This window comes from Ailuropoda melanoleuca, chromosome 1 (assembly GCF_002007445.2).
Source record: "Ailuropoda melanoleuca isolate Jingjing chromosome 1, ASM200744v2, whole genome shotgun sequence".
NCBI classification, from domain to species: Eukaryota; Metazoa; Chordata; class Mammalia; order Carnivora; family Ursidae; genus Ailuropoda; species Ailuropoda melanoleuca.
This window is the reverse complement of record NC_048218.1, coordinates 64,828,041-64,855,733: the sequence shown is the minus strand read 5'-3', so window position 1 is coordinate 64,855,733 and position 27,693 is coordinate 64,828,041. Positions and strand designations below refer to the sequence as shown.

Genomic DNA, 27,693 nt, shown 5'->3' with positions numbered 1-27,693 from the left:
GGCTGAAATGCTGCGCCTTGATTTCCTGCCAGCCCCGCCACGGGCCCACAGGCCCACATCTTCTGCGGCCTCATTGAAGACTGGATGGCATTGATGCAGCGGGGCCACGCTGGGAAGCTCGGGTTTCCTCTGCCCCACAGCCCGAGCCACATCAAAGGTGCACCTGCAGTGGGGCAGGGAGCCCCCCCCACACCCAGCCCTGGGCAGCTGCAGGCCCTCCCCCTCCAGCTGGAGGCCCCTGAACCCAGGGCCCAGGGGAGAGCCCTGTCCAACAGGTTTGCATCCTACCTGCTACTCGGATGGCCATGCCTCTTGCCCCCATCTCCAAACAGCCCAGGTTGGCCCTTCTCCACAGACCTGCCCCTGGCTTGGCTGCTCCCTGGATCGCCTCTGCTTTGTCTCTCATCTATCAGGTTTTCAGAGGTGCGGTCTCAGCCTACGACCTCCGACCTCGGTGCAGTCCCTTCCCCCATCCCCACCTTAGCCTCTCACACTCCGGTGGCCACTGTCCCTTTCCCTGAGTGACTTTCTCAGAGGGCTTCCAGTGACTCAGCTGGGTGGCCATTTCTCAGTGCTGGGCCCCCGGGGATCCCCCACCTTGAATGCTTTCCACAACCTCTTCTCAAAACCCTGTCCTTCCCAGGGCGTCTTTCTGGCCAGCCGGCACACCTTGTCCTCTTGCTCTCCTCCCCGACAGCACAGCTCGGGACCAGCCCGCCTGATGCAAGTGGCCCCTTCTCCTGGGCCCTGAGCAGTGGAGCGCCTCAGAGAATCCTTTCACAAATACCTACTGTGCGCCCTGCACTGCAGATGGCCCTTCGGGTGCTTGCGAGTGGGAAGCACTGACGAGAAGCCCTGCCCCCACGGAGTTTCTCTTCTAAGCAGGAGACACAGAAAAAACACAGTATCACGTAGTGTATGAGAAGATGGTAAACATGTGATAGGATGTGGTTTGAACTGTGAGCAGGACAACAGTTTGAACATATTCCCAAATAGAATGATACATGCATCCCCATGTAGCCCTGACTTCACCTCAACAGTTGACAATATTTTGCCCATCTTGTTTCATCTATTCCACACCCCACCCCACTGCCAAACTTTTATTTACCCCAGCATATTTTATTTATTTTTTTATTATTTTTTATTTTTTTAAGATTTTATTTATTTATTCGACAGAGATAGAGACAACCAGCGAGAGAGGGAACACAAGCAGGGGGAGTGGGAGAGGAAGAAGCAGGCTCATAGCGGAGGAGCCTGATGTGGGGCTCGATCCCATAACGCCGGGATCACGCCCTGAGCCGAAGGCAGACGCTTAACCGCTGTGCCACCCAGGCGCCCCAGTCCCGGCATATTTTAAAATGAATCTCAGGTTTCATGAACTCTTATCTATAGAGACTTCAGGGTACCTCTCACCTGGTTAGGGTAGCTTTACATTGTACATAAACACCATGCCATTGTCACACCGAACAAAACCAACAGTGATTCTTCTGGGACTGCTTAACCCTGCGGTGTCTGACGGTCTTGCCTCGCCAGGCGCTGGAAGCCCCTTGAAGGCAGGGACCATGTCTCCCTGCATTGTAAAAGCTTCCAAAGTGTGGAGGCAGGGCAAAAGGATGATTGCGTGTCACGTGCTCGCAACCTCATACCGTTGCCTCACGGGTCCACCGAAAGGTTATTTAATTCTCTCAGGGGATGTACTTTTGCTTGACTTTCAATGTATTATTGATTGGGAGCCAGACTTTATGAAGTTAAATGTTAACATATAGGTTGATAAGATAACACAGATCTTTACCCAGCAGAGATGCAAATGATTTCTGTTCAGTGGAAGAGATAACTCCAAAGTTAGGGGTTTTTTTTGCCCTGTAGGTCATTAAGCAGTTTTGTCTCAGCTTCACAAACTCATTTCTATAAGCCTTCCCTGACTGATATACAAACCCCGTTTTCTAATTCTCTTTGGAGCTAGCTTTACCATCCTCATTAATGAGTTAAATTATAAATTACATTTATATGAGAACATTTGGAAAACTATTCTTTGACAGTGGCTTATCCATTTTCTGCCTCTTTCTTAGTTGAGTCTGCTGCTTGGCGTGGACTAGAAATTTGTGGAATTGGATTTATACTTGACTCAGTCCCCTATTACAAAGGGAAGAATCGAGGTTTCAAGTTGGGAAGTGCTTAGCAGATGTCATGGAGCTGGGGGTGAAGGTGGAGCTGGCTGACACGGGTCCCCTGGCTCGGGCTCCCTGAGCTCTGCCCTGGGGAGAGAGAGGAGGGTCGGGTTCTGCGGGTGTGCAGCTATCTAGAGAGCCCTTGTCCACCTTCTGCTCCTGGGAGCAAGGCTCTGTCCAGCTCCACCACGGAATGGGGAGGAGGGAAGGGGGCAAGAACGAGACGGTATATATGCGTGCGCGCGTGTTTGTGTGTGTGTGTGTGTGTGTGTGTGTGTGTGTGACGGGGGGGTGCCCAAGAAGGTATGCTGGTTTGCCAGTTTGCCCCCATGTTCAGAGGGCGAGGGTCACATTGTGGGAGTATTCTTCTATGTCCCCAAATTACCACCTTCTGATTCCTCATGCTTTTCTGAGTTGGGAGGGGGTTCTCCTTTCCAGCTTATCCCAATTATGCTATTACAGTTCAGGCCTGGGGGTGCAAAGGAGGCAGAAATATTGACAATGAGGTGGAGGTGGTAGTAGGAGGGATCGTGTGTGGTGAAAAGCAGCTGCGCTTTTCATTTCCTAAGGGGTCGTGTTTCTGTTCCAAGAACGGTGGTGGTGGTGGTGGTAGGGTAGGTGCGGGGAGCAGAGCTGATGGGTGGGCGGTAGGAATTGTCTGTGGGTTCCCAGGACTGGAGCCGCTCTGTGTGTAGAAATAATTCCTCCCTTTACTTAAATTACCCAATTGCCATGCTGGCTCCCTCAGCCTTTGGGGTGCCTGTTCCTCCAGAAAACCAAAACCACATGGAGTTAGGGTAAAGCTTTGCTCTCCCCGACCCCACCCCAAGCTTCCAAGTCCCCCAGTTCCCAATCTCAGTGTTCCAGGTGGCACCAGCCAAGGCAAGCAAGCACCCTGGAAGGTTGTTAACAAAAAGGGGTTTTCTGTTTAGCTTAAATGTTGGATGTGTTCACTATTTTATTTAAATTGGCATGGAAAAGCTTTAATAACATCTTTTTCTATTTCTATTTGGAGCTAGAGTAGCTTTTGAAAGCTACCTGTCTAATCAGTGGGGGAGGGGAGCACCATTTGGGAGACGTTGTTGGTCCTGGAGACTGGAGGGTGATAAGGAAGAGGGGCATTTCTTCTCTCCCTGACTGTCTTCATTTTCACTGTCTTGGCTTGGCAGGCACTCCCATCCTGCTTTATTGCCCTCTCCTCATTCAGTTCATGTACCACCCCCGGCCATTCCTCAGGAGACATTTGCCAACTCCAGACACTGGAGACACAAAGATGAATGAGACACTTTTCCCAGCTGGAGATGCTCTGAGCCCAGTGGACAGTGATCCTTCATGAGTGAACAGTGCTTTCTGGTTGACAGAGCACATTCACATTTGTTGTGGGTTTTAAGCCTCATGAGAATTGGGGAGATGGGCCAAGATAAGCATTATCCATCCCAGAAGAGGAAACTGAGGCTCAGAGAGGCTGTAGGCCCTCTCCAAGGTCATATACGTGGTGTTAAGTGAGGCCAGAACTGGAAGAGCCTTCGGGTAATGGCCAACATCCCAATCTGCACAGAGGCTGGTAACTGGAGGTCATAGGAGTTGGGGAGGTGGAGGCAGAGTGTCAGAGAAGCTGAGGGCTGGCCAGCAGGACATGGTGATTTCGGTCTGCAGTCCCTTCTGTCTGGCTTGGGACCCATGTCTCCCTGGCTGGAGTGTTTGAGGTCAGGATATCGCACTATCCCTTATTTGGAAAAAGGTAAAGAGTACATATCTCCCCTTCAGGCTAACCACTGTTTGGTCCCTGGGAGTCACATTCTGGTTACCATGGAGTCCTGTGTCCCAATTGCACCCCCAACACTCAGCCAGTTGCAAGGAGTGGGACTGGGGCTGGATATAACATGAATAACGTCTTGATGGAGAGGGGGTTGGGGGTGGGGTGGTCAATGACAAAGGGAACCTGTGAGCCGAAACTGATGGTGGTGTCATTAACAGGTGACAAAGAATGTCCTTCCTGGCTGGGAGGGACGGGCTGTCAGACTGTGAAGGTGGGGCCTGGGGGGGGGGAAGACCATGGGCAGGAAGAGGTGGAGGAGGGGAGCAGCTGGGTCTAGGAGGTGGACTGGCTGTGATTCTTGAGCAAGAGGCTTACCTGCTGGTGGTGTGTGTCAGGTACTGTCGGGACATTCCTGTTGGGGGTGGGGCAGAGCGGCGCCTGTCCCCAGAGGGCTAAGTGCCGAGGACGTTTGCTGTTTCTTACGTTTCATGCTGGCCTTCCTATTACAAGAAAGTACAGAAGAGTCTACCTCTTAGAGTCCATGAGGCCTGGTGTCTCATTCGTAGGGCTTTTCCCCTTTGCAGAGCATTCTGGATTCCCAGAGAGGTAGCATGAGGTTTGGTCTGGGGGATCATCAGGTTTTTCTAGGGGAACTTCAAGGAAAGAAGAGTGTGGACCACACCCGTGAGACTCTGATATGATAAATCTAGGTGGGGCTGGCAGTCTGAATATTTGTTCTAGAAGAGAAACACCATAATACAAATACCTACTATTTGTTTGGCATTGGTAATCAGCCACCTCGTCGGGAGGTGAGGGGCAATCAATTTCCATCAGCGCGGAGGAGTCTGGGAGGAGGCCAGCCGTGACATCTCGCTGCCTGCCGGGGAACCTCTTTACAGTCTGCACACTAAAGCCCAGCTCTCCAGGGAAGCTGGACTGGGGCATTCCAAATTTCAAAGTTTTCTAACTCGCTTAAGATTTGTCCACTTAAGCAACAACATTTAAAAAAAATTGTCAGCCGCTGTGTTTGTGATTCTCTGTAAAATGTATTACATGCGCCCCTGCCTTTTTAAACAGTCACACAAGCATAAATGTAACCTTTTCTTGATGTCCCACGGGTATGTTAGGAACCTTAATTAATGTATGGGGCTGTAACTTAGCGAGGCTTATGGGACTCTTGGCTTATACCAAATGGACCCCTGAGGTTTTGAGTTTTTGTGTCTGCTTTTTAGTTTTTCCAGCTGGGCTTCTTGCTGACTAATGTCCCTTCTTGCTAGACACAATGTACCTGCCTAAAGCAAATGTCTCTTCACTTCCAATTTGCATTTCTTACATGGGTTTGGGAAATGGATAACTACAGTCCTTGTAATTGGGTAGGAAATCTTGTGGTTAACTTCCCATTATTCATTCCACACCCTCTCCCCCAGTGGCAGCAATGACATTTGGGATTGACCTCAGCCTAAGGAGGTGGCCTGATTGGTTTAAGGGGACACTCTTTTCCTTCATTAGTGGTAGGGTCATAAATGGACACATGACACAATTTCGACTAATGGGGTTTGAGGAGAGGTTCTCTGCTGATTTCCGAGAAAGTTCTTCCTCACTAGCAACAGAGGGCCACAGGAAGTCATTCTCCAAAGATAGAAATGAAGAGACGCACAGCCTTGATTGCTCTTGGCAGCCAAACTGTAACTTTCAGAACTTTCTTTGGGAAAAAAAACTTCCTGGGGAATGTTAGAGTGGGACGTGGAATGACAGAGGCTGGCATAGTGGAAAAACGGGAAAGAACTGTGAGCTGGGTGGCTTTTTTGGAATGTCTACACCTCCTCTCATGTGGATTATTATATTTGCTTTGGTTTCAGCCCCTTTGCATTAAGTAGGGTTTTGGGTTACTTGCAATGGAAAGCATACCAATGGATTAACATCAAATGCATGAAATAAAAGTGAGTGGGTTCTAGGCGAAGCCTGGAGACTGTAGTGCGTGCACTTTGTCCCTCTGTTCTGGTGTCTCAGAAGTTTGGTTCTTCTCTGTGTTGATTTTGAGGCTCTTATTTCTTCCCGAGTTTGTCCGGGTGGCTCGTGACTGCTTCTTGTTCACCGTTGTATCCCCAGTACTCTTCACAGGGCCTTGCCCTTACTAGACATTCAAAATACTTTTAAATCGACGTAAACTCAGCAGTCCGCATATATCTGCAGGGTGCCTTCTCCTCCTGTGGGCGCTCGTGTGAGCTTGTGGCTCTTTACCTACCAAGTTGATGACAACGTTAAAGACATGCCACAAACTCTTAACATTAGTAATTTCTTCGTTGTGCTCTCCAGCTTACAAACCACCACATCAGCTTTATCTCAGGAAATAGGGCCTGGATCATCCCCCTTTTACAGATAAGAAAACCAAAGGTCAGTGGGTTTACTTGAAGCTTAATTTTATAATTAGTTCTTAACAAATTTAATTTTGAAGTGGCATCCAAAGCACTTCCTTCGAGAACAAATCACCCTGGGCTTAAAAAGGAGCCTCTCTCGCAAGACTTCGCCTAAATGGGTGCTCCTGTGGTCGCTAAGAGACATAAATAATGTCGTGATCAGCCACTGCGGGTCAGGTCTTCAGGATGGCACTGTCTCTACCTCCCACTGCCACCCCAAGAATTGCAATTTGCCATCAGCTTAAAGCTCTTCAAGATTCACAGCTTGAGCTTCTCACCTAGCTAATTGGTGCTTACTCTTCAATTTGGGCTGCTCTTCCCAGTGGAAGAGAAGCAGGAGTTTGCCTCTGTCTGCTCTTGTAAGTTTGCAGCTGAAAATGCCATCATGAAACTTGAGGGTTTCCTGCTCTGGACATGCGTCACAATGGTGACCCACACAAAGGCATTTGGGAGTTGTGAGGTGGGTCTGCTGCTGGGGGAATGCCGTCCCCCGTGTATATCAAAGCAGTGATGGGTTCCTTCTGTATACAGTGCGCAAGGTTCATTGAAGAGCTAAAAGCGATCTCCACTACATCCCTCCTTTGATGCCTGTCTGCCTGAACCCAGCCCAGAGCCCCCCAAATGATGCTCTCGTATGGCCTCTTCCCTTCTCATTTCCCATCGCTCCATGGACCTAACCCATTTTTGTTTTCCTGCACTTGAACTTCTGCCAGGGCCTCTCTGACGATGCTTGCCACGCTGGGGTGCATAGCCTGTTCTCATTCCTGTCCCTTTGGTTACGGCGAGCGGATCTCTGCTTCACTTCCAAACATCAATAGAAATTATTGTGTAGAACACTTATTTTGACATTATTTCAAAAATGACATTGTGTGAATGCCTTGTTTCCTGTGGGGCAAGGATGATGTTTTACGTTATCTTGTATAATGCACAGTGTCTAGCATTTACCTTAGCCTATAGAATTTTAGAGTTTTCAAAGGAATGCCTTACCCAATAAACACCTGAGGAATGTCATGGCCTCTTTGAGTTCTACTTTATGGATTATCCGTGCTTCCTCCCTCCGCCTCTGCGTACCTTGCCTGGCCACTCACTGTGAGACTGAATTCGGGACTCGCGAAGCCTGGGGTTTTAAGGGGATGAGTGGGCGTGGACATAGTTTAAAATGTCTGAATGCTGGGGCACCTGGGTGGCTCAGCCATTAAGCGTCTGCCTTTGGCTCAGGTCATGATCCCAGGGTCCTGGGATCGAGCCCTGCATCGGGCTCCCTGCTTGGCAGGAAGCCTGCTTCTCCCTCTCACACTCCCCTTGCTTGTGTTCCCTCTCTCGCTGTCTCTCTCTGTCAAGTAAATAAAATAAAATCTTAAAAAATAAAATAAAATAAAATAAAATGTCTGAATGCATTCCTCAGGACATTACAGAATCAGTCTGGGTGTCTGGTCCCCAGGAGCCCTGAAGGGGGGAGCAATGGGAAATGCAGAGATGCAGGCCATGCGGTTAGTGTATTGAATACTAGGAGAGAAAGATTTGAAGGTCCCCTGCTCTGATGTCACCTCTGAGGATGAGGTGGAGGGGTTCCCTAATGACAGGGCTGCTACAGCTCTTTGTGAATTTTCTGCCGCCACCAGCCATACTTAAAAAAATGACCGGGTAGTGGGTGGCTGAGGGGGCTGGGGGGCCTGGATGGCTCCGTCGGTTAAGTGTCCGACTCTTGATTTTGGGTCAGGTCATGATCTCGGGGTCATGATCTCAGGGTTGTGACAGCAAGCCCCGCCCTGTGGCAAGCCCCCAGTGGAGCCTGGGTTTGAGCCCCACGTGGCATTGAGCCCCATGTGGGGCTCCGAGCTCAGCGAGAAGCCTGCTAAAGATTCTCTCCCTCGCCCTCTGCTCCTCCCCACCCCCTCAAATAAATAAATAAATATTTTTTAAAAATGGTGGTGGAGGAATATTTCTTCTCCAAATTCAGTGGCTTGGGTTCTCAGACTCATTTCTCTTTTTCTCCACGATAGTCCTGCTGCTACCCTGGCCTCTGCGGAAAAGGTCACCCTCTGAGATGCTGAGGGCTGCGGCCAGTCTGAGCCTCTGTGTGAGAGAATGAGATGCTGGGGTCAAGGGAAGACAGTTGAGGGAATCCCACACTCACACTCACCTGGGGTTTCCCTTTCAAGCCTCCGTGTCTTTACGGCTTCTTCCCCTTCTCTCCCTTTCCATACCAGCATCACCCTTGCCTACCCCTCCTGCAGCAGCCCAGGACCCTGAGCATTGAGGGGGCTCTTGGAGACCAACTCCACCCTGGTCCTCCCAGGCACCCCCGCCCTGTGGTTCAGCCAGCTCCTTTGTCACCATAGCTCCCCGCAGAGGGAGCCAAGACTCTGGGAGTCAGTGCATCTCCCCACAGCAGCCTTCATTTCCCACCTCAGGAGCTGCTCCTGGGGTGGACCCACTCACCACACAGGTGTCTGGAAGTGTGGGGCTGTTTCTGTTGACAGGGTGACTTAGGAACTCTCTTGTCATCTGGTGGCAGAAGCCAGGGATGCTAAGTCTCTGCAGGGCATCGGGAAGGCATATCCCTCAAAACATGCCCTAGGCTCCTCCACTGAGAGGCACCGTGCTCTCCAGGCTGAGTGATGAGCTTCTGCTCTTCTCTCCGGATGCACGAGGCGGTGCAGCGGAATCAGAGGTGTGAGTGCCTGCTCGGCCTCTCCCGGCCCTGTGACCACTTTTCTAGCCTGCTTGCTCATTGTAGCGCGGAGTGATCACCGTGCCCCATCGTCACAGAGTTTAAGTAGAATTCGATGTGTCACTACACAGAAAGACTTAGGACAGCCCATGCATTATGAGTGCCAGAGAGGCGTTCGCTCCTCCTGCCTGGGCCTCCAGGACCACCCCTTGGCCTCAGGTCGAAACTGTGGTCCTGGCAGACACTCGCCTCATAAACAGCTGGGCCCCTGGCCACCAGGACTGAGAACCTGGGCTCCAGGTATGGGCAATTTCCCAGGGTCCTGGACCTGAGCCGCGCCCAGGAACCTGCGCTTCCTCGACTCTGCTCCCCGTCCAGCTCCTCCCTCCTGCCCTCACTCCATTGGATCATTCTGGAGAGCTGCTCCTCTGATCCTTTCATTGGAGGTCCACTTCTACTGTATTTCTCTTTTCCTGTGTCCACAGCTGTTGTATATGTTCGGTACTGTTTCTTTTTTAGTACCTCTATTAGGCTGTGGTACCTAAAATGCAGAGTTTTGGGCCCCACTCCAGAGCCATGAGTCAGGATATCCAGCTGGGGACCAAGACTCTGCATATGACTTGCCCCTGTGGCATCCACAGAGCCAGCCTCTAGCTCCATAGGTCCCGTGTCTGTGATTGCTCTTGTCCAGGAAGGGGAGGACCACTGCCGCCTCCACTCCCAGTAAGCACGAGGCCCATTCGCATGTTACAGCTGATCACCACTGGGCTCAGGTACATGTATCATCATTTAAAATTCCAGGTTTATATTTTCTTCCAGTTGGGGTCATACCTCAATCCAGAATCACTCCTTTGGGAAAAGGATAGCTGAGAGAGCTGAGGGGTGGCATTGCTTTCCTTTAGAAAAGTGGTGTAGTGGGAAGGAGGGTCTTTGGGCTGGAACTCAATGGCTTGGGTTTTGAGCCCTGATTCTATCACTAGCCTGCTGTGTGACCTTGGTTGAGTCACTTAACCTCTCTGGGCCTCACCCTCTTCATAAGGGGGTTGAACAGATTAAACTTGCCAAAGTTCTCGTCCAACTCTGAAAGTTTGTAAGTTTACAAGTCTATTTAAATGTGCTGACAGCTTTAGAATAGCTAATTAATGAGTTTTTAGTGGGAACACAATTAGGTGATAATGAAGGCCTCAGAAGTAAATCTATCCACTTCTTGTAATGAGTTGAGTGGATGAGACTTGGATTGTGTTTTCACCTAATGGAGCCCTTGGGAAGAGGGAGCCTAGAGCCACGAGCTCCTACCTGGGGACTGGGGGAGGCCAGGAGTCAGGAACAAAGCCACACATAGAGGAAGCTAGGTGGCACTGTCCTAAAACAAAATGAGTCACCTCTCAGGGTAGGCTTGGAGCCATGTGGATAGAACGGAATATTGGCAGCTCTGCAGATCTGGGGAATTGTACTTCTGCTTTACATCCATTTCCAGAACACGTTCACCTGCATCATCTTGTTTAATCCTCCTACACCTGGTGAAATAGATAAGCTTGGAACTTTTATCTCCCCCATTTAACAGATGAGAAATGGAGGCTCAGAGGAGTGACTCACTCAAGGTGAGGTTAAGTTGCTAGTAAGTGATAATCAGGATTCAGCTCAAGCCTCTTCGTTCCAAAGCCCATGCCCCTTCTACCTTACCAGGCTAGCTTGTCCTGCTTGGCAGGCTAATTCTACTGGCCTCCCTACGGAGGGTACTCTGAGGGTCCACAAGCCACGTGGATATGGCGTTGAGGACTGGCCCTGGGAGTGGGAAAGACCAGGTGTGTGTGAGGGGTGAGGATGTCCAGTCTGTGCTAAGAGGCCTCCTGGGAGTCTCCACAGTTCTTGTCAGAACGTGGCCTTGTGGCTGAGAGCTGGGCACAGCCACGCCGCCATCGAGCCCAGCATGGCAGTCCCCAGCATGAAGTGCTCAGACGGTGTTTGCTGACCCCCTGAGGTTGCATCTAAGGGAGGAATGCCCTAAAGTGGGGGTGTGAGGATGAGAAAACGTGAGCCACAGAGGTGGGGAGGATCTCTGTCCCGGGGAGACAAACAATAAGAAACCCCTCTGTGTGGTGTGGGGAGGGGCAGGGTCTCCTGGCCCGGGAGTGGAAGCAAGGAGCAAGCAGATGAACTTCTCCAAGTTGCCGCTGATGACTTTGACTGCAGAGACACAAGACCTTGACCTTTCCCTTCTGAGGGAAATCGGTGCGAGCATTATGCAGAGATGCAGTCTTTGCTGCAGAGGGAGGGAGGGAGGGCGTACGCCAGCAAGCATTTGTCTGCGTCCTGCCCTAGAAATGCTTCAAGTAATAAAATCAGGAGGACGTAAGAAATCCATCACCCCTCTCAGCCTCCCACAGGCACCCACGTGCCCTGGCGGAGATAGGGAAGAAGTCTGGGGACCCAGCCAGGTAACGTGGGCTCAGTCTCCTCATCTGTAAACCAGGGGATGGGGGGAGATGGTCCTGAGGTCCCCACCTGCTCTGAGCTCAGGTGGTCTAGAGGAGGTGTTTGGGAGGGGGACAGAAGAAGGATTGAGAAGAATACCAGAAAGAAAGGGGAGAAGAGAGGAGGGTGGGGACAGAAGGGAGGAGAAGCAAGCCATGATAAAGTGAGCATCACACGGAGCTCGGAGGTTGAGTCAGAGCTCTGAGCCGTGCCTTCCACACCCGAAACATGGCACTGGGGACCCGAGGGTAAAACAAGCGGGTTACGGACCATAAGGTACCACACAAATGAACACGCTGAATTCGCAGTCGGAAGCGCCGAGGAGAGAGGCTGGGAAGGCTGGGGGCGGGGAGCAGGGGAGAGCCTTTATGAACCTTTTCTTTCCTGGGGATGTGGGTAGAGGAGAGGGGTGGGGAGCGGGAAAGAAATAACCAAAGGTGGACCAAGGAAGACGTGAGACCTTGCCTTGGTGACACCGTGAGTGTTCCCTCTGGGCGACGGGGAATGCGCGGCTGCCTGTCGTGGGCTGTGTCTGCCTCTGCCGCTGAGGAGCCTTTGCCTGGGTGAGAAGAGCCCCGCAGGAAGGCTCGGGGAAGGGAGAAGGCAGACTCGGGCTGCGAGGTGTCGTGGAACTCCCCAGTTTCTGTCAGACTTGAAACTCTTGACTGAGGAGGCTGGTGTGAGGGGGGCGTGGTAAAAGCCCGAGGCAGTGATTCGAGAGGCAAAAAGAGAAAAATCTGGATGAAGGGATCCTGGAAAGCCAAGCCAAGACAGGACCTTCAGTCCATGCGGCCCAGCTCCACCCACGGTCCCTCCTTCTGCTGCTTGTGTCCGGATCTCCATCTTGGCATGAGGCGAGGCCAAGACGGGGGAAGCACAGGGCCGGGGTCAGGGCAGCCAGCTCCCCTGGCAGGCTAGATTTATGATTTGGCTGAGCTGGGGAGAGCGGGAGCCCGCAACAATCCAGGGTATGAAAAGCAGCCCAGTGTTTCCTGGAGGAGCCACAGTGCCAAAGGCGGGGGCCTCCATCTGGCCTCTCTGTGTAGTACATTTATCACCCTGGAGCCTGGAACCAGGCTGGCCTCCCCTCTGCCATCTGTAGCCTCAGCTTCCACCTCCAGGAGCCTCTCCTGCAGGGCCTGCGGCCCCAGCGGGTGCTCCGAGGGGGTAGCCTGTTCCCTTTCTTGGGACCCTCTCACCCTGGGCCCTCGAGCTGGTGCCCATCCTGGCTGGTAGCTACGTAACTTCCCCAGGAATAAAAAGCCTTGGTGTCAGAAGGGTGAAAGGCCTCCAGGGACAGCTAGTGCTGTAGTTTCGCGCTGTGTTCTGGGAGCTCTGGGGTTTCTCCGAGCTGCCTTGAGAGTTGCTGAGAGAGGAGAGCTTCCAGGGTAACTCTGCTTCTGTCTGATTTAGATAAAGCTGTTCTAGATAAGTTTTCTTTTGAAGAATGGGTTCTGCTGCTGAAAACAAAGTTTGAAGGCCACAGATCTGGTCTCATTTGGAAGAGGAAGCTACAGAGGGCCAGAGAAGGCCAGTACCCTGGCCAGCTGCTGGCAGAATTTGGACTGGAGCCCAAACCGCTTGGGTCCCCCATTGCTCCATGATACCGGGCTGCCTTTTTTGAGGTGCGGCCTGAGCATTCATGGCCTAGAAGTGTTGTCCAACAGAGTCAGGTGTATCTCTTGAGCTTGGGTGCCATGCTCTCTTAGCTTTTCCTCTGCCAGAAGGGGCTTCGGGATGTAAGCCATGTGTAGCCTAGGCAAACCCACTTCAGGTGTGAAGTAAGACCTCTGTGGCCACCCCCTGATTACAGCCCAGACCCTTTGGTTGTGGCCCCCATATCATCCCTGTGGGCATTGGTGACTATTGAGGGTTTTCTGGGAGAATCTGGTAAAGTTGGCTCTCTTCTATTTAGGCTTTACTTTGTCCATTTTGGCTGCGGCTGCTTCTTTTTATAAGATTTATTTATTTATTTAAGCAATCTCTACACCCAACATGTGGCTCAGACTCACAACTCTGAGATCAAGAGTCGCGGGCTCCACCAGCTGAGTCCGCCAGGAGCCCCTGTCCGTTTTTGCTTCTGATTATTGGTGCTGATCCAGCCACCCTCTGCCTCACTCTCTGGATTCTTCTCCAGAAAACCCCAGGCTAACATTCATTCTGGGCAGGCGGCTGTCTCCACCACCAACACCACCAGCTGTGCCGGTTTCCCTCCTACGATTCCTATGGGTCCTGTTCTCCAGCACGGTTGCTCCTTTTTCTCTTCTGCCTCCTTTGCTGGGCTCACTTTTCCAACACTCCGCCCTTCAGCCTCCCCTCTCCACATCCACATGCCGGCTCCTGCTCCTTGTACTCGCCTCGCTTAGTGTCTTAGAGCCGAGCCCTTCTCTAGTCAGCCCACCTGGAGACCTTCCCGTCGTAGGAGCCACCACAGCCATCTCAGGATTCCACAGATGAAGAAAACCAGGGGCCGGGCTTTCCTGAGGGAAGCACCTTGTATTTTATCTCGTTGACTCCTCACAACAGTCCCATAAAGTAGATCTTAACATTCCCAGTTTTCATGCAGGGACGTCGAATGTCAGAGATTCGGCAGTTTGCTCAAGGTCACAAAACTAATAAGTTTTCAAGGTGCCTCACTCCTGAGCCCAGGCAGTTGCCCAGGAGGTCAGCTTGCGTGGTCAAGCTCATGCCCTTTAGGTCTGGGGTGGCACACTGGTGGTCTTTCTCCAAAGCACTCATCCTACTCCAGGCCCTTCACCCGGTTACCAGCTTCCGCATTTTCCCTGACGGGAAGTTCCACGATGGCTGGCTGCTTCTTCCTTAGCCCAGGACCCCCGGGAGGTGAAGAGGGATGTGGCTCTGTGATGGGAGCAGATGGGGGAGGTGTCTAGGCTCTCCATCTTCGGGAGCATGGGCATCGAGATGGGAGCAGAGAGGCCAATGACCAAAATGGGGACAGAAAAGGACCTGGGCTGGAAACAGGAGAGACTGCGCCGCTGACTTTGTGGAACACTGCTTCCTCCGAAGTTGTTACCCGAGAGTGTGCGGCAGAGGAAGCTGACTGCTGACGGCAGCAGCTGTGGAGGCGGCGGGGAGCTAGAGGGGTGGCATTATCACCCTGCGGGGCGGGAAGGGGGATGGTGTCTCTGCCTGTTCTGGAATCTGTGTCTCTCACCACCCATCCCCCACACACGCCCTCCGGCTCAAAATCCAGGAGGAGAGAGAGGGACAGACACCCCAGGAAGAAGCACACACCCTGCCTCTCACACTCCTGCTCACATGCACACCCCCACACAGACACACACATGAGCGCAGACACACACACACACACACACACACACACACACACACACACACAAAGTCTCACAGGTCTCTCTTTCTCTGTCTCCGTAAGCATCACACCACTGCTTCTGGTCCAGCCAAAGTTGGAGTATTTCTGGATGAGCAGTCTACTCCATGAAGATAAACCATCCTAAACCATCCTTAGGCGCCTTTGAAGAAACTCAGGAGACAGAGCCAGCCCTCGGTGGGGTGGCCGGGAGGACAGCCTGGGAGCTGGCGATTGGTGTCGCCGGCTGGGGCTGGGGCTGCAAGCTGTTTCCAGCGCTTTTGTCTGATGCTGGGAGCAAGGCTTAGCAGTGTGAGGGACAATCGGAGCCACTCAGGCAGGCTGCTGCGTTGTGATCTGCTTTCGCTGTGGCCAGACCAGGCTGCCGGAGCCCCCAGGCGGGACCGAGGTGTTTTCTTGCTAACCTGAGCACAGAAGCCCGGGTTGCTTTTACCAGCAAATATTTCTGAAAGCAGTGGCAGCAGCCTTGGTCCCCTGGACTGAGAAACACTAGCAGGGACTCAAGCCCTGGCCCTTCCTCATCCCAAGGGAGCCCTCAGCCCCTCTCAGAGAGCCGGAGCTGGGCTTGCCTGTGACCCTGGGTCCGCCCCCGGGCTGGGGCTAGGGTCCTGAGTGCCAGCGCTGGGGGCGAGAAGCAGGAGCGTGGCTGCTCGCCCGGGCTCCCACAGACAGCCGGGCTGCCGGGCTCATGGTGCCGCTTCCCCAGGATCGCTCTCCTGCCTGTACCGTGTTTGGGTCTTGAGTGTCCACGGCTGAGCTGCTAGTGGTGAGTACTTGGACAGATGTCCCTTTTCATGTTCACTGGACATGCCCACATGAGTCACGGTGGCTAGCTCTGCAGCTTTATTTTCAGAGAAGAGACATTCATTTGCCTCACCTCATGCCAGCTGGGTGGGGTGGAAAATCTAGGGAGCAGGGCCAACCTGGGGTAAGGACGTGAGGTGTCACGCACCTGGGGTCGCAAGTGTTTTTCTTAGGACTAAGGGAGCCCTGGAAGGAGAAGCCTCTCTCACTGATTCCCTCTCCTGGTTGGGTAGAGATGTGCCTGAGGGTGTGTGCTGGGATGGCCACCCCCGAATGCCCGCTCCTCACAGGTGTTTGAGGCTTTGGGGTCAACTTGTGCTCTTGCTGCCCAGCCCCTGCTGGTTGAAGGGCTGAGTGAGGTTCCCCTCTTCTTTTCTGCGCTGTGGCTCACTGTCTCCTCCCACCCTGACATCACCACCCTGGGGCCATTGGAGAGGGCCCTTCAGTTCTCCCTGCTCACTTGGACGCTGGGCTGCTGGTGGGCTGCTGAGGGCTGGATTGCTGCCAGGACTACCAGCACAGGGCACTGGGACAGGGGCAGGTCTCCACCTCGAATGTGCCAAATGAGACACAGTGAGGCTGGAGAGATGCAGCCTGGGGACCCAGGGGCTCTCTGCTATAGCTCCATTCGCTGTCTACCCCTGCCGGTTATGGGTAGGTTTTCAGTGTGGGCCGCCTCTGGGAATAAGGAGGTCTGGGAGGCCGCCCCATGCTGCATGATGTCATACTTCTTATATTCCTACATGGGCCCTCAACTGTCTCTTTGGACTCCACAGTCAAATGCCCACTTTCCAGCCTTCCAAATGTGTCAGTGGTCACGTTTTCCACTCAGTCTTTGCTTATATCTGCGTGAGTTTCATACAGTGAATGTGTTTGGACACGATGACTTCTGAGGTCCCTTTGGGGACCATCTCCAACTTTCTGGAGGATGGTGGGGAGATGACTCTGTAGCCCTCGTCCCATTATACCCCGATCCTTCGGGGCCTGTCGAAAATCCAAGGCATAGCTGGAGAACAGTGGTTTTGACTCATTTGAGAATTCTGATCTCCTGATTCCAAAATCACAGCACGGGGCTGGGGCAGCAGTGCACGGTTAGGGGGGGGTTTCTCAGTGGTGGAGCCATTGGCATTTGGGGCTGGATAATTCGTGATGGGGTTGGGGGACAATCCTGTGCCTTGTAGGGTGTTTAGCAGTGTCCTTGGGCTCTACCCACCGGGAGCACCCTCATTTGTGACAAGCAAAAATATCTCTAGACATTACCAAATGTTGCCCCGGGGACAGAATTACACCCATTGAGAACTGCTGGTTCAGGTTAATGTTGCTCCTGCTATGTGCTCGTCTTTGGCCTTATGGGAGTGGATCCAGCGTGGCAAAGTGGAGTGCAGCCATCTCTGGCCTGGGAATACAGACGCCTGGGCTCTGGGCTTGAGTGATCTCGCTTATATTCCCACCCAGTCTGGGCTGAGAATCACATCTAGCCCCCCCCCACCCCCGTCTCCACCAACTTCCAGATCTTCCTAATGGGAGCATTGCGGTGAGGCTCAGGAGGGGCTGGAAGGGTAGGGCCTTCCCTCTGCGGGGGATGAGATCTGGGAAAGAAAATCTCACTGCAGGATACCACCATTTCTTCCTGACATTTGCCCAAAAGCCAAAAGTGGCATGAGAGCCAGGATAGGTTCCATCCCCAGGGCAAGCGTGAATGCGCACACACGTGCACACATATATGCACACGCACTTGCTTGCAGCTTCTGGATCCTGTACTGAATGAAGGATGTGGAGGTGAGCTCTGCCTTGGGGAACTTGCAGAGTGGGATGGATGTGCTGTTATGTACCAGTAAAGAAACAAACCAATCCAAAGGATTCTGTGCTGTGTTTGGATTAAGTTTCATCCTTCTAGGCAAATTATTTCTGAGGAAGAACAGACAAGGGGAGAAGAAGGCTCCTGAGTTTCTTGTTTATCAGAATCTCTGCGGGGTCACGGTGGTCTTTCTCTTATCAATCCAGGAGGACTTCCTGAAGGAAGAGATATTTCAGGACCTATAATGTGGGTGGGAAGCAGCATGGTGTGTGTGTGTGTGTGTGTGTGTGTGTGTGAAACCCGTGGACCTTTTTGCTGACAGTGACTTTGGGGGGCAGGTAGAGAAGTTGGCTAAGGAGTGTCCTTCCTTCCTCCTTGAGTAAGCAGGTGCCAGCCCTTTTTCTCCATGCCTCCCGTGTACTCTGCTGAAAAATTTCTTCAGAGTTGGACGGTAGACTCTCTTATCCCCAGGACAGAGGAGGGACTTACAGAAAGCCCCATGTTGCAGAGAAATTGTGACCAAATTCTAATTTGTGGGTGGAGCAGAGAAGTGCTTCAGGTGGCACAAACCAGCAAATCATCACCTAATCAGCCTGCTGGGCTTTGCAATGCCTCGTGTGATCCATTTGCGGCGGAGTATGTCTCCTAATGATGCTCCATTCTGGTGGGTAAGTTTACAGGCTCCCAACGAAGGGCGTCTAGACTGTGGGGATGCGGCGGTGGCCGCACGGTGCTGCCTGGCATCTCTAGTCTCCCCAGATGAGCCACAGTGCATCGTCCTTATGCCTGAGTCTCCACGGTCTCCACCCAGCTGCAAGGACTGTGTTCCCCAGCAACTCTTTGGGAGACTTTGACCTTCCCTTTTCCTGGCCCCATTCCCTCAGCGAGCCAGTTTTCTTTGAAAAGCTTGATGGGCTTCAGAGAAGGGGAGAGAAATCTGATTATATGGGGAGTTTGGGGGCAATAAAGAGCTCTGTGATCTGCAGCTTTTGAACCTGTAGTGTGTAGTAATGCTCTGAGGTTTGCAGTGTCGTGGTCCTAAGACGGAGCCGGGTTCTATTCTGTTCTGTTCTGAGCTGGCTGGTCATAGAGGAGCACAGGGCCGGCGGGCAGGGCCAGGCCTGGGTTTGTGAAATTTCCAGGACTTCCATGAAACTCATCCACTGAGGAACAGGGACAGAGAGGTCACTCAGAAGGACAGAAGCACTCGTTGCTCCCGCAGAGGGCACACGCATATGTATGTGAGACGCAGCACAAACCAGGAAGACTTCCTGGGGTCTTGGTGGGCCATTTCAGGGTCAGCTTACAGGGGAAAGTCATGGTACAGCTCTGCACATGTGACCCTTCTCCATACCAGTGCTCCCTGGCAGCATTAGGCAGGAACCCTAACCCAGCCTCCCTGGCCCACCCGCTGCCTCTGGGTGGCTGCTGGGAAATGGCAGGGCTCTGAGCCTGGGAACTGGATGCGTGGTCATGAGAAGCTTCTGAGAGGGTCACGGATTCCCAGCCCTGTCCCCTGAGTAGTGGTCAGGCTCTGTCAGCCTCTGTCAGAACGTGTGCTAGGTGCTGGTCAGAGGCAAAAAGATGTTTTTCCCACGGGGAGCAAGGAGAGAGATGTAGAGAGGGTATGTGGAAGGGGACTCCTGCCCGTACCATGCCAGGCAGCAACAGGAACGCTGCTGGCCAGCCCCAGCCTGGGAGCGACACTGAAAACTTAAGCACGTGTGATTCCTCTTGAGGAAGTATACTGAGGGCTGAGCCCACCTCTCTGGGAGCAGGAGGCGACATTCATCGTGGCATCCATTTCTTTATCCCACTTTTATGGAGTGCTTGCCAGCCCTGCGCCAGGTGACCCCACTCCGGCTTCACGGAGCTCACAGCCAGGGGGAGGATGGAGGCTGACTGAGATGTGGTGGCCCGCACACAGCTGTGTGAGCCCACTCGAGGTCCAGATTAATTGGGTTTTTGGCTCTTCTCCCAGCAGAGCTTTCCAGGCCCCACCCCAAGCCTGCTGGGGAGATAACTGAGATGCGGGGTCAAGTCACAGCTGGATGCGGTGGAGCTGTTCCCAAACTGCCAGGTCCTAAAGGGGCTTGTTAATCTCTGCCCCCCAGGGCTGGTGGAAGGCTCCTCGGTGCCCTTCGATTCTCTGCTCTCAGTTAATTGCTTTCCACAATCTGTTCACTCCCTCCCTGCCCTTCCCCCCCTTCTGTTGTCTGCCTGTCCAGTTTTGGGACTGTCCCTTCCTCCCCACTTGCCCATTCAGACCCTCCCGTGGGACCCACGTGGCTGGTGTTTCTGTAGAACCAACCTGAACACATGGAGGATAGAGAGGAGGTGCGTTAGATTTTAACTGTGTCTGGTGTTTTTCCTCTCCTTCAGCTCACCTCCACATTCTCCTGTTCCATGGGGGGAAGGGCTCCAGGAAAGAAGCTGTTAGTACCTGGTTCTACCATTAAAACCCCGATGCTCATTCCTCATATGTAAAATGAAGGGCTGTTCTAGATCGAACGGGGATCCTCACTGCGTGTTTCTCAGACCAGCAGCATCAGCAGCACCTGCGTGCTTGGTAGGAATGCAGATTCTCAGCCCCCGCCCCCCAGGCCACTGAATCAGAAACTTGAGGTTGGGGCCCAGCAACCTGTGTTCCCACACCCTCTGGGTGATGCTGACGCACCTCCTGTTTGAGGACCGCAACTCTAGAACACTTTGGGCCCCTCTCCATCTGCAGTTCTATGGCTCAGCTCATCATTTCCCACCTTGCAATAACTAGTGACTTGCAAAAATCCGGTAGCCACATTCTGGAGCACAGCCAGTTATCCCAAGGGTGTCATCAAATTCTCAAAATTACAAAAAAACAAACCAAAACAAATCAAATCAAAACAAAGCCCACTATTTACACCCTACGTTCTTTCCAGAAAGGACTTAAGGTGGTTTCCATCCCAGTGTCTTTAGGGAGGGCCCGCAGAGGTGAGCCACAGTCTGGTGAACAATAACAGGGCATCTGCAGCGTGGGCCGCGGCCCTGAGAACCGCCGCCGCCGCTCCCCTCCCAGGACGCCCCGCTCGGATCCTGTCCATGCGCCCCCCACAGCTGTGCACACAGGCCTGCCCCAGTGACTTTAATAACGCCTCTCTCCCCAGAGGAGCAGAATGCCCTAACATCTCTCTCCCGCTGCTGGCATTTAGCCCGTTGCTGAGTTAATTCAAGCAATACTAATAACTGGTTTGCCGGTGAGAAGACCTCTTGCAGACCCCTAAATCCTACTTGCTGGGGTGCTGATAACAGCCTACGAATCCTGTCTGGCCACATGCAGTCATTCACAAAACAGCTCGGGAAAAGGTCTGGCGCTAGACTGGATTCTGTGATGATACCAAAAGACATAGAACCTTTGTTCCTGCCCTCTGTGAACCAACAGTCTAGCAGGGGGGCCGTGCCACCGTCCTCAGCGTTTAATACGGGCTTCCTCCCTCCCCCTGCAGGCCTTTCCCCTTGCCCAAAGCCTCTCTCCTTCCTTGGTGCAGACAGCTGGCATCAGCTTCCTGGAGGTCCTCAAACCCCCGCTGGTCGGGCTCCATCGGGTCACGCTCAGCATCCCACTTTGCGCTGGTTCTGTGAGCGGGCCTGGCCCCAGCTGAGACCTTTCCCGGCCTTTCTCTGGTCTCCAAGGAGCCTGCAAGAAATGCAGCCTGAGAAAACAGCCTCCCTTCCCTTCCCCCACTGCTCTGTTCTCCCTGCCCACTCCCCCCAGCTCCCCAAGGCTCCCCCAGGCCTTCAGCTCCTGCCCTCCCACACTCATGTTTTATGCAGAAACATCCCCATTCTCATGGAAAGTGAAGCAAAGTTGGGGAAGGAATTCCAAATCTCTTTCTCGAAGAGGGCAGAGCGAATGCAGGGTTATGGGGGTTAACCTCAGCTGAGAGTGTTTTCCTGGCTGAGTGGATGCCCCTGTGTGTGTGTGTGTGTGTGTGTGTGTGTGTGTGTGTGTGTCCCTTGTTTCCATTCTGTCCACCGTTTGCAGGGGAGGTGTGGGATGGGGAGTGTGGAAGAGGACCGACACACAAAGGTGCCCACGCGTGCACACTTGTGTCTGGACCGGCCTCACCTCCCAGTGCCCCACCCTGCCTCTCCTGCTTTCTGGGGAGCGCCAGGAGTGTCTTATTTTGGATGTAAACCTTCTCAGAAATGTGGGAGGCACGGGGAAAGAGATGGTATGCTTTTGTAAATATTAGAAAGAAAATGAACATACATATAAAACTTTCTTTTGGTGATTTTCACAAAATCTGATGTTCCTTTGTTTTGAAACATCAAAATGGTTGTAGATAATTGATTTTTTTAAAAATAAAATGAGCTTGTTGGGTATGGCAAATTCCCACCGTCTATCTTGCTAATAATTCCAAGTTTCCTGTGGTAAAAGCCCCCACCCTTTCAGAAGCCTGGCACCTCTTCTCTTCTGATCGCTTTTTAAGAAATAGTAAAACCTTGAACAGAAGACTCCATCTACAACACACTTAGAACAAGACAGAGGACAGTATTGTGTTTTCCGGACTTGCTGCTGGGAGAAACAGAAAAGCACTTATTTTCAGGAAGGGAATTGCGGAAAAAAGAAGAGGGAGACCTTCCAATCTCACTGGACACAATTTGCTCCACAGAACTTTCTCTAAGCAGCCTGATTCTCTGAGCCCTCACCTTGAGTCATTCTTGATCCTTCCAGCACTTTACTTTTATGGTCTTCCCAGAGTCCTGGAAACTGAAGATTCCCCTGGATTGAGATAAGCATCTCTCCTTTTTCACCTGTTAATTTATCTCTTGATCTGCACCATGTTTTTCCAAGGGTGGCTCCATGTCTGTCATGTGTAGTAAGAGAGTGGGGGGCAGACTGGAGCATGTTGGAGGGATTTGCTTGGGACACCTCTCCCCCAGCTTTCCCTAGACTCAGGCCCCCAGCGATGCTCACTGCCTGCAGCATGAGTAGCTGAGGCGTGTTTTCGTGGCTCGGTTAGGTGCTGTGGCCAGTCCCCCCGCCGCCTGCCCATGGATCTGCCTCTGAATCCTGGATGCAGGGGTTTCACAACAATTTGAGCTGCTGAGGATAAATTTTTCCCATGCTTGATTAAAGCAATTTATTTTCCTTTCCTCTGTACTTATAAGTGGAAATGTATTTGGATTCCCAGGAACAATTGATTTTTCTGGAGGTCATTTAGAAAGGAATGTCAAACATTATATCATTGTATCCAGATGAAAAGACTGATGTAGTTTGTTTAACATAAAATCTTACTGCATAATTTTTAGAAACGGTTTGGAAACATACAATTACTCCATCCTCAACACTTTATTCATTCTGAAAAACTTTTAGAATCCAGAGGTATATTTGAAATAATCTGTTTCAAAGAAGTCCTTGGGGCCAAACGGCTGAGGGGGGGGATTATTTTTTCCCCCTTATGTGTTTCTTCTAGGCCTTCACATTTTCATTCTTGTCCCTGGGGAATCTCCTGTGTTGAGCAAATTTAGAATGAAGTCTACCTTCCTCGTTCCTCCTCTGTAGTGTCCTTTGTCATTATTCTTAACAAAAAGCATTTAGGATGCATTCAGAATTCTACCATGGCTTTTGGTTGGAGCAGGGGAACCCCAGAGTGTCAGAGAGGGAGAGAACAAAGAGATGAAGACACGGGCCCAAACCGAAGACCGCAGATGGACATAAGAGACATGGACAGGGGGCGCCTGGTGGCTCAGTCGGTTAAGCATCTGCCTTGGGCTCAGGTCATGATCTCAGGGTTCTGGGATCAAGCCCTGCATCAGGCTCCTTGCTCAGCAGAGAATCTGCTTCTCCCTCTCCCGCTGTCTCCACCCCTCCCCCCAGCTCATGCTCTCTCTTTCTCTCTCAAATAAATAAATAAAATCTAAAAAAAAAAAAAAAGACATGGAAAGATTGGCAGCCCCAACTGACAAGGGACAAAGAAGGCAAACCCAGACAGCTTCCTAACAACGTGCCTGTCCCCTGGCCGTGATGGAAGTGAGGATCTCCAAGCACTTTGCCAGGCATCTTCATTAGCTGTGGGTGTGGCAAGGTTGGGCAGGCAGACCCCAGAGGACGGCCCACTCTGAGCCCTTGGACCAACATTTGCAGCTTCTGATACCGGGAGGATGACCCTATGTGAATGAGCCTATGGGGGCCACGCTGGGGGAGGCAGCCAGTGAGAAGGGAGGCGGGAAGGTTAGTTGGAGAATTACGGGCAAACTGTCTGACGCAGAACACTGCAGGATGGTAAGGGTGGCTTCTATCCGCCCCGCCCGGTGTTTGGTATTTACCTCTCTTCATGGCAGGACCACTTCAGAGGCTGTTGAATTAGTGTCTTTCTAGGGCCAAACCCTGAAGGTGACCTGCCTTTGCTTCTCTGATCTCCTTTCTCTTTTCCCTTCATGCACCATGCTCCCAGCTCCCCTCCCTTCTTCACAGCGGTGGTAATGGGGGAATCATTTATTGAGCAGTTATGAGATGCTGGGCTGAGATGAACTGCCTGAGTCTTAGGTTCTTTTTGGTCAACTTGAGTACTTCCACCCTTTAAGGGTAAGTGAGGGCTATGGGCCCCCTTCACACCTCACTACCAGGTTGCCAGGAAAGGCAGTTTCAGGCCACATTCTAACTCCCTATATTGATTAGTGAACCAGCACAAAACAGTCGAATGACCTGTTCTGGAAGTTCGGGGAGGTGCCCGCTCTCTGTCCTTTTCAGTAGGCCAGCAGCACCTCGCCTGAAAGGTTCCCATGAGACAAATGTCACAGGATTTGGCCAACCACATGGTGCGAGGGGTCTGAACCTTGGAGGACATGCTAAAGAAGTTGGGGTTTTCCACCCCAAAGAGGGGCTCATGGGGAGGCGGGCCTGAAGAATGACTCAAATGACTGATTATTTTTAACACTAGGACGATTTATTTTTTCCTTTTAACTTTAGTCGAGATATTATAAAACAAATAAAAAAAACCACAACGTAGATGTTTTAGTAGCAGGTTATACAAAGGTTTGTGCCTCACACCACCACCCAGGTGGAGAAAGGGAACACTGGCAACCACTCCAGAAGCTGCTGCTTCTTCTTTTTTTTTTTTTTAAGATTTTATTTATTTATTTGACAGAGAGAGGGACAGCCAGCGAGTGAGGGAACACAGGCAGGGGGAGTGGGAGAGGAAGAAGCAGGCTCCTAGCAGAGGAGCCTGACGGAGGGCTCAATCCCAGGACGCTGGGATCATGATCTGAGCCAAAGGCAGACGCTAAACGATGGAGCCACCCAGGTGCCCCACACTCCAGAAGCTTCTCTGCATTCCAATCTCAATCTCCCCAAAAAGGTAGCTTGACTACCTGTGTGTCTTTATGGTTTGTTTTTGTTTCCATGATGATTTATTATACAAAAGAGCGGAGGCCTCAGCTTCCTGAACCCAGAACAACCCATAATTCATTGAACCTACAACAGGAAAGATTAAAGTTAGACTGCATAAAGAATTTAGAATACTAGAGATCAGTGGCACGGGGCTAGAAAGAGAAAGAAAATCCGTGCAGTGACTGAGATGTGGTTCTGGTTGGGAACAGGGAAATAGAGATCACCCCAGTCCTGGGGCTGTCCTGAAAGGGCTAGGCTGGCTGGGTACCCCATTATTGCCAATAATGACAATAAGCCAGTAACAAAAGCACAAATGTCAGCAGGACATTGAGGAGGCTCTGTGGTGGGGGAAATGGACACAGGTGGCACTTCAGCCCACAGTGCCCTGTCTGGCTGGTCTCAGAGGTCGCCTGGTGTCGCGACCCCTTCTTCTGTGATCAGAGGCATGCTCTTCCTCCTGAAGCCTCTAATCCTGCCCATCAGAGAGAGTGACTCTTGAAAGAAAGAATGACCAGCTGGGGGACAGGCCTGGGATCTGAGCCCACCCCATTCCCGGGTGACCAGGGCAGCCGAACAAACACACTCTGGCTCCAGGCCCAAGGAACACCAGGCAAGGTGCCTGGAGGAAATGGGGCAGTGGAATAAGAGGAAAGTGAATGGCCTCCCTGCTTTCCCTCCATTCAGTGTGTGGTTTCCATGGGGCCCCAAGTGTGTTTACAGGCAGCAGACCTGAGTGGGGGGAGCACCGGGGAGCGGGGCTGCAAGGCTGCAGGGACAAGAAAAGGAGGACTGGGGGCAGGCAGGGATGGTGGGGGCACTTGAAAAACCAAATGAAAAGTTGGCTGTCGAATGCTTTTTGCCAACCATAGTCAATTCTTAATTATCCCCGTAATGGGAGGGAGCAGTGGTAAGAATGATTCAAAGCAGCAAATAATCCCAAACCATTTAAGCTACATGATTTTTAAAAGAGAGAGAGGAGATTTCCCTTCCTAATGATGTCTGGCTCAGGCTGATGTTAAATGAGGGAAGTATTAACAGCGAGCTCCCCAGGGATCAAGGCTAGAAGCTGTCTTATTTAACATGTTTATAAATTATTTAGAGTTCACATTTCATGATTTTGTGAACGGATGCTGGGAGGGGGCTGTAAGTCCTCCCAGAAGCCAGAGGAAACCCTCTTCCAGGGATTATGCACTCATTGGAGGGAATCCCCAAAGTGGGAAATGAAGAAGAGATTGGAGGTGTTAGGCTAACCAGGCCAATCTCACAGGAGGGCACTGGTCAAGAGGAACACCTTCCCCATCCCCCTCCACCTACCCCCGCCAAGCCCATCGCTAAAAAATGTGGAGTATGAGTCTCTCCTCTAGGACATTGAATAGCTCCCAGCTTCTCCCTAAAGTGAGTGCACCTAAGGCCTCCCATAGCATGGTCCCAGCCTCCTCTCCCATCATTCCAGCCATGCTCCTGACATTAGGAAGAACAGCCTGCATGGCCTGGTGACTTGCCACAGTCACGTGGTTAAATGCAAATCACTTGGAATTGTACCCAGAATTCTGACTCAGAGTCTTTCCATCCTTTCATATCACGCTGGATCCCGGCTGACTGCCAAAGCCACACCTCAGTTCCTGTCTCTTCTGTACCTGCTGTCAGGATTCTGTTGCTCTCCAGTGCCGCCTCTTCCGAGGAGCTGTCCCTGCTCCAAAAGTGTTCTGTCTCTCTGCTCAGAAAACCAGGGGCTGATGTGCCTCTCTTATGGCTCATGTCAAGCTTTACCTGTGTGACAGCCTTGGTGTTCTAGTCTCATTCCACCCAGACACCCTGGAACTTCTTGTTTACTCTGTCCTCCCTGCGGAACCCATGGAACCCTGCCTTGCCATCGGCATGTGCTGTCTGTCCTGAGGTTACTTGAGTAGAGAGAACGGGAACCTCCCCCGGAAGGGGTGTAGCAAGTTAGAGCTGACTGTCGTAGGGCAGGCCTGCTGTCCAAAACATGGTGCCGTGATTTCCTGACAGAGCCCTTGCCTGTTGGTTTTCACAAGAAGCCATCCAAAGCAAGCTGTCTACACATGAGCTTGGGCTGGGGTGAAGGCCTCCTTTTGTTGCACACGGAGCAGTTCCCATGACTGTGTGTCTCCCAAAGTGTGGAGCCTGAGACCGACATTGTGACCAGCTCGTCATGTGTCTCTAATGCACAATGAGGTCTGAGAACATCTCCGAAAGGGCAAGAAGGCAGCCTTCTCAGTTTGTGGAGGTCACATGGAGTGTGCAAGCACACTTGCATTTGCATGCATGGACCCACAGGAGCTAAGTATGTGCTCATGTCCATATTTACGGGTGCCACTCTGGTAATCGGGCCCCTTCTTACGTCACCATGCCCCCAAAGTGCCACCTGCTGACATGCCTTAAAAATATTTTGATGAGGGGGCACCTGGTTGGCTCAGTTGGTAGAGCACACGACTCTTGATCTTGGGTCATGAGTTCAAGCCCCACATTGGGCATAGAGCGAACTTAGGAAAAAAGAATTGGTGAGACATGCCACAGCATGGATGAGTCTGGAGGACATGATGCTGAGTGAAATAAGCCAGTAACAAAGGCACAAATGTTGTAGGATTCCACTGATATGAAGTTTCTAGAGTAGTTCCATTCATGGAGACAGAAAGGAGAATGATGGTGACTAGGGGCTGTGAGAGAGGAGGGTATGAGGAGTCAGTGTTTATGGGTACGGAGCTTCAGTTAGAGAAGATGAAGAAAGTTCTGGAGATAGTTGGTGGTGGTGGTAGCAATGTGAATGTACTTACTGCCACTATAGACATAAAAATGGTTAAAATGGTAAATTTGTGTTATGTCTATTTCACCACGACAAAAAATGTATAATACTTT

At 51.9% G+C, this 27,693-nt stretch overlaps 1 protein-coding gene across 1 annotated transcript in view; it reads left to right on the top strand.

Moving 5' to 3' along the window:
- The first annotated feature begins 14,883 nt into the window (after positions 1-14,883).
- Positions 14,884-27,693, top strand: part of SEMA5B (semaphorin 5B) — an 80,659-nt gene continuing 67,849 nt past the window's right edge. The window contains exon 1 of the mRNA XM_011229116.3: positions 14,884-15,608. The gene's annotated coding sequence lies outside the window, so the exon portion shown is untranslated. The remainder of the gene's footprint in view (positions 15,609-27,693) is intronic.